The sequence below is a fragment of the Anneissia japonica genome, unplaced genomic scaffold (genome assembly GCF_011630105.1).
Source record: "Anneissia japonica isolate Jap-2015-1 unplaced genomic scaffold, ASM1163010v1 scaffold581_len1011336_cov187, whole genome shotgun sequence".
NCBI classification, from domain to species: domain Eukaryota; kingdom Metazoa; phylum Echinodermata; class Crinoidea; order Comatulida; family Comatulidae; genus Anneissia; species Anneissia japonica.
In genome coordinates this window covers 994,806-1,004,630 of record NW_022723686.1, presented here as the reverse complement: position 1 = coordinate 1,004,630, position 9,825 = coordinate 994,806, and the positions used below count along the sequence as shown (strand labels likewise).

At 33.0% G+C, this 9,825-nt stretch overlaps 1 long non-coding RNA gene across 1 annotated transcript; it reads left to right on the top strand.

Annotated features, from left to right (window-relative positions):
• Nucleotides 1–1,995: 1,995 nt before the first annotated feature.
• Nucleotides 1,996–7,050, top strand: LOC117112354. Its single transcript, XR_004446021.1, has 5 exons — nt 1,996–2,448; nt 2,573–2,692; nt 3,314–4,158; nt 5,251–5,292; nt 6,849–7,050. It is a non-coding gene; the product is annotated as an uncharacterized LOC117112354 (long non-coding RNA).
• Nucleotides 7,051–9,825: the final 2,775 nt, after the last annotated feature.

Genomic DNA, 9,825 nt, shown 5'->3' with positions numbered 1-9,825 from the left:
CTTTATTCCGCCACTGGTTATAATATGATGTGTCCTACAGTCGATTTCAGACACACATTATGCTGTTGCCCTTGTGGGTCTGAGATAAAAGAAAATGTATTATTATGGCACGTCTAGATGGCCGGAAATGGCACTCACAGACATAAAATTGTGAATATAATTTTCTTTTAATCTCCATTTTTAATTTTTTTTTTTTGTTTTTTTTTGACAAATTTGGTGGGGTCCCGGGCCGAGAGGGGGGCCCCGTCGTTAATCGTTATAATATGGTATATGGTCCAGGCTGGCTGCCCCCCCCCCAACACTTTATTCCGCCACTGGTTATAATATGATATGTCCTACAGTCAATTTCAGACACACATATGCTGTTGCCCTTGTGGGGCTGAGATAAAAGAAAATGTATTATTATGGCACGTCTAGATGGCCGGAAATGGCACTCACAGACATAAAATTGTGAATATAATGGCTGGGAAATGGCACAGCTCTCAGACTTAAATTTAATATACAGGTATATCCTTTTTTTTTATAATTTTGAAAAACCTAGGAGGAGGGGTATACTATTGCCCTACAATTTCTACTTTTTAAACATTATACAGACATGTCCAATGCCTCCAGTAGGCTACACTATACAGTCCAACAATATTCTGGAAAAATAAAAAAAAAAATGCCTTGGGGTTTATGCACAATGCCTCAACCACATGTCGCGGTCACATATTCCGCAGTATTTCTAGCCATGCAGTCCTGAATGATGCAGAATGGTGATTAACATTGATGCCAAATGAAACGGTTTAGTTAAACCAGCTTGTTTTCTCGAAACTGCTTTTACAGTGTGAGGTGTACTGTATAAAAATAGATACCTCCATAATGTTGTACTACAAAAATAACCCATATCAATGTGGTCTCTGTCGATTAAACATCATAATTCCAAGAAGGCAGGATGAGCATACGGATGATACACAGAATTTTATGAAAAACCTGCTGCAACCAATCAAAGGGTCTACCTGAAGATGTTTGTATGCAATTCTTCTTCTTCCATATAACATGCAGCATCAAACTTAAAAATAATTACTTCTTATTCTTAGTTTTTTTGTTATTTTATTTTTTTAAATGTTATGCAATTAATTGTTACTCTATAATTGGCAAGCATAGTATTTATTTTGTTCTTAATTTTAAATAAAATCTAAAAAAAGCCTGTTGGCATGAAGGCTCATTTAAATTCTTCTTTTTCATTTTCTGTAGGTCCCCAAGTCGGGAGAGGCTACTTCGGCAAGATCCGACTTAAGCTGAACTTTCATACTAGTGTGAGTCATTGTATTGTACTGCGTGGTGATGCATGGTCAGCTAAAATTAGGGAGGCAATAAACAGATAATACAATACAAACATTCTGAATTTGCAGGCTGTAGGGTAGTCTCCGGGAGATTTTTTTTCATGTGCCGAGTGTGGATATCATGCTGATTTCTGGGAGAGCTAAGTGAGGCTAAAAATTCACTATTTCATTTACAACTGTTTCTGCCCTTTTTCTTCACATTTTGTTCTGAATATTAATTCACAGCTATATACCTGTTAACCATACTGTATGAATCATATGTTGCATAACAAATAAACATGTTGAAATTGTAGTAATATACTGAAGTATAATTATATTACATTATAGCTCCTTGCTGAGATTACTTTCTGTACTTCATACTGTTGTTATCGAGGTCATCTTTAATTTGCTTTGCTTCTATTATTTGTTGAAAAGCAAACAGTCATTGCCAAATTAATCTCTTGTACGAAAGCCAAATACTGTACTGATATTTATTGGTGATATAAATGAACCTGGTTAACAAATAAATCCGTATATCATCTTCAGTACCAGTACAATGCATTTAGGACAGTGACCTAATACACACATGCCAAAAAAAAATTCTTCAAATAGATGGTGGGGAGATTAAAGTGATATGAACAAGCAACATAGGACACCTTCTTTATTGTAGATATGCATTGTCATTTAATGATCTTGTTCTTGCTGTACACATCAAAATAATAATTTAAATAAGACATGTGAAAGACGACTATTGTGCTATAGATAATGTTTGATTCATATCATGTTAATTTTATTTTATAGGACATAACTTTTAGTTACCGATTTTATATCAATTTGAGAACTGATTTAGCATAATCAGTTACATAATATCCCATTTTAAAAATTACAAATCTTTTGCGCATTCGTTACGTAGATGCTTAAATTCAAGTTGGTGATGGCCTACAAGGTGCATCACTCCATCCATCCAAGGATAATTAAATTAAATTTGAGTAGTAAAATTATATGTATATCTGTCTTTATTACCATTTTTTTTTTTTTTTTGCATAATAGTACAATATATTTTTCCCCAGAATATTCAGCTGAGGAGCTTGAATCCAAAAAGTCTAACTTTTGGCAGAAGAAGTAAGAAGAAAATGACAAAAAGGTATTCATTTAATTTTTTTTTACATGTTAACTATATTATATTATTATATTATTATATATGTTTAGTTCTTTTATATCTTAAAATTTTGGCTGTATTGTCCTGCTTGTTATTATGTATTTACTAGGCAGCAGATTTTGAAGAACAAATTACAAAACCACGACAAGTAGCTCATTTTCAAAAGATCAAAGAACGGTTCCAAAGATTTTCTGGACCAGCTTGGAAGGGCAAGGTTATTACCTTGGGAGTAAGTTGACAACATAATTATTTAACACTCCTGCACTTGGTGCATTTGAAAAAAAATTATCCATAATAAAGTAATCAAGTAGTTATCATCATTTCTAAGGTTCTACCCACACTATCAAATTTTCTTTAACAAAAAAACTGTTGTGCTTATATATAGTCTTGATGTGCCTATATATGGCATGATGTGATGTCATCATAACCATATTTAGGCATGTCATGTTTTTGTCAAATAAAATGTGATAGTCTGGACAGGGCTTAAGAAATATAATCACTGATTATAATTATTTTCAAAAATGTGATTGGGAATATAATTCCCATTGTTATTGTTGATTGTTGTTGGTTCTGCTGCTGTGAAAGCATAAGAAAAGGAAATGTTTATGTTTTAAAACATTTCCTCTTCTTACGCTTACACATGATATCAACCATATGACCACAGTAAGGGTTTTGACTGTCAATTGCTATACTTTTATGATTGCCAAATATTTATATAAATATAATTCTCAGATTGAGAAAGTTTATCTTTATAACATTTTCCTTACATTTATGATTTTTGCAGAATGAATTATTTGGTAATTGATTTGAATGAATTTTATTTTTTATTTGGTTAAAATTAAATTCTAAGCCAATTCTGTAGGGTAGTGAAGAAGAAAATTTCACAAGAAGAGGAAAGAAGACAACCAAGGATGCAGTATCGGTTCAACATCTGCCTGATTCAGCTTACCCACCACCTGCACCAAGTCCATATGCAACACAAGATAAACCAAAGATTAAAGAAAAAAATATATTTATAGTAATATTCAATGTTTAAGAAATGAGAATGACTAACCATTCGTAGATGCTACTGCGTTTCCTTTGTCATGGTCCTTCCATTTCAAATACAGTTTTCATGACTAATTCACAAAAATATTATATTGTTATATTACATAGCCTATGTAAATACGAGTACGTGATTGGTCGAAATGGCATCGCGTGACTAGCGCTACGAGGATCGGAAACGTTATATTTCCTCATAGGGAAAATAACTTTGAAAAGTGACTGGTCTCTGACGTCACCGGATTACACCCGCATTGCGCCTGTAGTGAATGCTAGTCGAGCGCACGATCGATCGCTCACGAATTGTGAATATGTAAGCCCACCGCTTCGAAAATGGCGACTTCAAATAGGCCTAAGTTTAAATCTCTTGACGAAGACAAATTGGATAGAGTTATTGACGAAAAGGATTCTCAGAGTACAAAATTTGTTGTGAATTCATCCGTTAATGTACTGTAGGCCTACTCAGTGAATATTGTAAGGCCAAGGAATCATCAATTAGTCCTAGGCCTACTTGCATTGAAAATTTCACAGCAACAGAGCTCAACACATTTCTCCGGTCAATCTTTGCTGAGGTAAGGAGAGCAAACAGTGAATTGTACGCTAAACGATCAATGATAACGCTACGGACTACAGAAACATTTTTAAAAAGTGACGGTAAATATGAAGTATTTTGGCTATGTAACAGATATTGTGTAAAAGTTAAATAAAAGTTCTTTATATTTTAAGTAATGTGTTCAGTTAATTATTTGCATCTATTTTTGGCTATGTAATATAACAGATATTGCCTTTTCTATCGGTGTAATAATAACATTTGATATCCCCTTAGGAATTTTTTTCTCAGGACTATATTTTCTATATATATATATACAATCCCTCGAAAAAAATATAATTCCCTCGGGGATATCAAATGTTATATTACACCTCTAAGCAGGCAATATCTGTATAATAAAGTATAGTGTGGTGGCTTAAATGCTAGAGGCCCAAGATCAATTTAAGACTGAAAATGAAAAAATTATATTGTATTCATATTAATGGCCTCCAGCTACAGTATTACTTGTGATGAGTAATCATGGACGTCATAAGATTGGGGGAGGAGAAGTAAAAAGAATGTTCCTCCCAACAGTAGATAAACCCAAGGTCAAGTCTGCAGTCTGTAGGCCTACCAGTACATGAAGTACAGGCACATCACAGACACATGAGCATGCACATTTACCAGTATGTTTAGGTAGAACCCAATCATTCGATCTGGGAACACTGCTTTTAAAAAGCATTACAATTTGAGATTCTTTATTTTGAGCACTTAAAGATGACTATTCTTTAATATGTGTGCTCACCTCAGCCCTAACCACATTAGAACTGAGGGGGGTGTGGGTCAATTCTCAAGGATGTTGGAACCTTTTTTTTTTCTGGTGCTAGCACTGCATTTGTTTGCTTTTTATGTTTTTTATGATTTTTATATTTTAAAAAGTCATATTTGTCAAGTAAGGAGGGTCTGCACAATCAGTGTTTTAATTTTGTTATTTATTTCATTTATATGGTGCTTTAATAAAGCACCTCACATTTACAGTACATTAATAATCAAGAATAGTCGAGAATAAACAACATTTAACACGACAACCACAGACAGCACAAAAAACTGAATATAATATAGTCATATGAAAGATATTTTTTATTAAATCATTTTCAAAACTTTAGTAATACAAAAGAAAATTGAAATCTTGCATCTTTTAATTTTTATCTCACTAGGTGAAATTGCCAGAGGAGCCACTTGTAAGAAGTGAATTGGAGGTAGGGGTATTGTCCATTTTATTCATTCGCAAATAATATATAAGACGAGGCTTAAAATAGTAAATTACGATTGGAAAACAGGAGGTCGTCTTGTACACATGGCATATAAATTTTAGATTTACTTTATTAAATCATGTTTGTTTTATGTGTGGATCGTCCATAACGTGCAAATTTACTACTGCACTTAAGCTACTAAATGTTAGTATGAATGAACGCAATTTTAAATACGGTATTATTTTGGAAGATAAACCTTTGCTATATGCAATATCAAAACCACAAATAACAGAAAAAACTAGGAATTCTGACGTTTAAACAGAGAGGTCGTTTATACGCCCGACATACAAAACTCGTCCAAAAATCTTCTCAAACTGGGGTGTCGTCTTATATGCGGGTCGCCTTAAACGCGAATATATATGGTATGATTATATTGTTTGCGATCACCATTGTATTTTGCTATATTAAATGTTGTATAGGGAGTTGATAGAGATCATTTAAACAGAAAAGCATGTCTGTTACACTGCTCATCACATCGTAGTATTTCCCCTTGCTATCTTTTCACCCATTAAAAAAAACAATTCAATTCCTTCCATCAAACAGTACAGAATACTGAAGTCCTAAAGAGAGTGAAAAAAAGAAAACAATACTGTACCATCAAACCATCAGGATTACTGTATGCAAAATTATAGAAAGAAATGTACAAATTATAATAATTGTCAATACCAACTGTGTCAAACCAGCTGGATTACTGTATGCAAAATTATAGCACAAAAGAATGCAAAAATTATAATAGTAATTTCCAGTACCAACTGCAAGATAAATTTCACATATTATAGTAACTGCTGTTGGGCAGATGCCTGGAAGTTACTCTATGAAATGTTATTATGTTATTGATTTTATATAAAAATGAAAAAATTGATAATTACTTTGTTGGTATATTTTTGTATATAATTACTTAAAGTGTAACATCTTTAACTATTATTTATTATTATTATATAACTTCAAAGCCATTATTATTATTATTATTGTTATTATTATTATTATTATTATTATGATACTAAAACCTAAATTAGACAATGAAGAAATTAAAGAACAATTAAAAAAATGTTAAGAGGAAAATAACATGATGCTAACACAAAATATATTCCCCTTAAGTCTGATTTAGAGAAATTATTATTATTATTATTATTATTGTAAGTAAGTTTTTGAGTTGAAAATTGAGATTTGGACTTTTCAATTTAATATGCAGAGATTCTTTTAACATGTTTCGGGTTTTACTCTTCAACTTATCTTCAGTACAAACAGAAAACAAACCAAAAACCTCCTAAGAGTATATATACAAAACTTAAATGAATATTAGTAAGTTATACCAATGTATTACCAATTAGGGTAATGAACGATCTTTTAAATGATAATCATATGCAAGGTGTATGGAACACCTTGCATACATTAGTACTGCATACTAATTAAAAAGTTGAACATATTATTGCCAGTATTATTATTATTATTATTATTTATTATTATTAAATACGACTACTACTAATTTTTCTTCTTTACAGTCCATAACCGTAGGGTTACGAATGCCATTTGGCGACATAAAATGCAGAAGATTTTTAACATCTGTTAGAATTCAGGTAGGCCTAAACTAAACTTGTAATAATAATAATTCTGGATTTATATAGCGCCTCACGTTGACACAACCTCGAGGCACTTAACAACAACAGAGAAGAAGAAAAAAACAAAAAAAAACAAAAAAACAAATGCAAATGTACCAAAAAATTATTATCAAATATTTGGTTTTAGTTTAGTTTAATTAAGTTCAAATGATTGGTTAGATGATTATCAATAAACGTTATTAAATACAATACTTTGTTTAGGTGTGAAGTCAGGGGGAACCCAGCAGACTCGGCCACCCCTAAATATAAAAAAATGATTAAAGAATAACAAATTTCATTTAAAACTGAGAGTGCCATTGACTAATAAGAGGTGCCACTGCTATAAAAAAAAAATTATACCTTAGTCCTTGGCCCCAAGGGCCCCAAATTGGCCAAACAAGCATTTTAATGAGCAAAAATTGTAAAAGAAATACATGAAGAGCTTATCTTTTTACCTCACTTAGACCGTGCACCATCCCCAGCCCCAAAGACAGTAGGGCCCAAGAAGCCTTACCCCGAGCCTCTAGCTTCTTCATTTGCCACTGTATAAGAGATAGAGATGGCCCCTGAATATTAGCTGACCACCTTGGCTTAGCTGGAAATGTCACCCTCTTCAAATATAGGAAAAAAAAAAATTAAATACTTAAAATTTCTGGGTCTGCGACATTGGTTATCATTTGTAAGTTGCAGACTATGATGATTGAATTCAATTCAATTGAATTCAAATTTAATTTCCGGAAAAACATAAAAACAAAACATGGTGCTGCCTTCCAAGGATTGCCATAAAGCTATAAAAACTATCAAGTGGCTCCTGATAGCAACTCCAACAACACAAACAAATTGGCAGGCAGAAAACAACTTAAAATTATCTTCAAAAATTAAATTGAAAATTGTAAACAGTTAAAGGTCCATTGATTATTCCCAGATAAGATAGTATAATACATTCTTCAAGTATCGAAATGCATGCCATCGTGTTGGGATTCAATATTCCAACATTATTTATGTCATCAGGAATCCTGTCATTCCTAATGATGACATAAATAATGGTGAAATATTGTGGGAGTGGGAATGAGGCGTACGGTGCGTAAATTTTGGAAAGTTTTGGAATGTTCAAAATGACCTGAAACATGCTTTAAATTATCTGCAAAGTGATATTAACAATTTTAAAATTTTAACGCACAAGTACGAATACCTTATACGACGTGCTTGACGACGGTAATGGCACATGAATTTAAACCTTGTCAAGTTTAATTTAAAACCCCCTGTTGGTTGGTAATGCCACACGAATTTTGCCTTTACAGTATATGAACTATCGGTCTGATAGTGTCGAAATACAGTCTGCCGCCCTCTATTTTCAATGTGTTTACATCTTTTAAGAAAGAAAGATGAGAAGGCTCCAAAAAATGCATTCTTTTTGACCATGATGATGTCACCAAAATAAAAAATAAAGGGACACGTCCGGAAGAGAATTGATTTAGCTATAACTTACTCACAGGTGGGAGACAATCAATAAAGATAAGCGAGTACGTTCAAACGAGTATAAAAAGTAATAACGTCATAAATAAAAAGAAGAATAAAAAAGTTGAAGATGATTCCGTACAATAACAATAGGTGATCCGCTAAGATTAGCGGATCACCAATAATAATAAATTATTATTATTATTATTATTATTATTATTATTATTATTATTATTATTATTATTATTATTATTGGTGATCCGCTAACGTTAGCGGATCACCTATTGTTATTGTCAGGATCATCATCATCTTTTTTTTATTCTTCTTTCTTTCTCCCCTTTTCTGTTCGCACGATATCTCAAAGAAATGCTACGAGTTACGAACAATCGCTGTCAACGAACATTTGGCTTGGTCTGGAATAGTCATGGTAAGCTTTTCAACGCGCTCAGTCATGCCTGACGTCATCTACGCGTAATTTTGGGTTTTTACATTATCGATAATATCAGCCTAACCAATTACCATTTCGAAATCGTATTAAGTAAGCATTAACTTCGGGTTAATGTTGAATGTACTGTACCCTAATTTGACGCGTGCGCTTCCCTACGCGTGCGTACGCGTGCGTACGCGTGCGTCAAATTTTTAAAATGCTCAAAATCACTTTTTGACTAAATTAGAGCACGTTTTAGGCCATTTTGAGCATTTCAAATTTTTTTGAAATTTTCCACTACGCGCGCGCATTTTTACTTGCGCAGCACGTAAGGAAGCTAGAAATCACGTTATTTTACATATTTTGGGTTCCCGACATTGTTTTCACAAATTTCCATTCTTTTCGGTCATCTTTTGGCCAATAGCAATACCGTACGTGCGCATCAAACATAAGTATCTTTGTGCGTATTTGTGCCGCTATACAGTGAAATTATTCTAAAATCAGACCTATTTTTAATCAGTTATAGCTCCTTAGGTTGAAAGGTGACCCCCATTTTTTATTACATACTCAGAAAGCACATGAGTTGTAAATATGATTTTAGAGATCATAATGGCAGATCGGACATTGTGACGCCATCATATTGGCGTCTGAATTCAAAGAAAGTGATTTATAGCTATGACGTCATTTTTGAAAATACGCGTATCTCGCTTATCCTTGATCGATCGTCTTCCAACTTTCAGTATGTTATAGCTGAGACAATTCTCTTTCATATATTTGACTTCTTTTTAGATTTTGATGACGTCATCATGGTCAAAAAAATTGTTTTTTCTGACCCTCACATCTTTCTTTCCTCAAAACGTTGATGAGCCCATATAATCTTAACCATTCGTCATTTCTGAATCATATTAAGTGAGCATAATCTTCAGGTCAAGGTTGAATGTCAGGTACCTTAATTTTCAGTTCGCGCGACTTTACGTGCGCGTACGCGTACGTCAA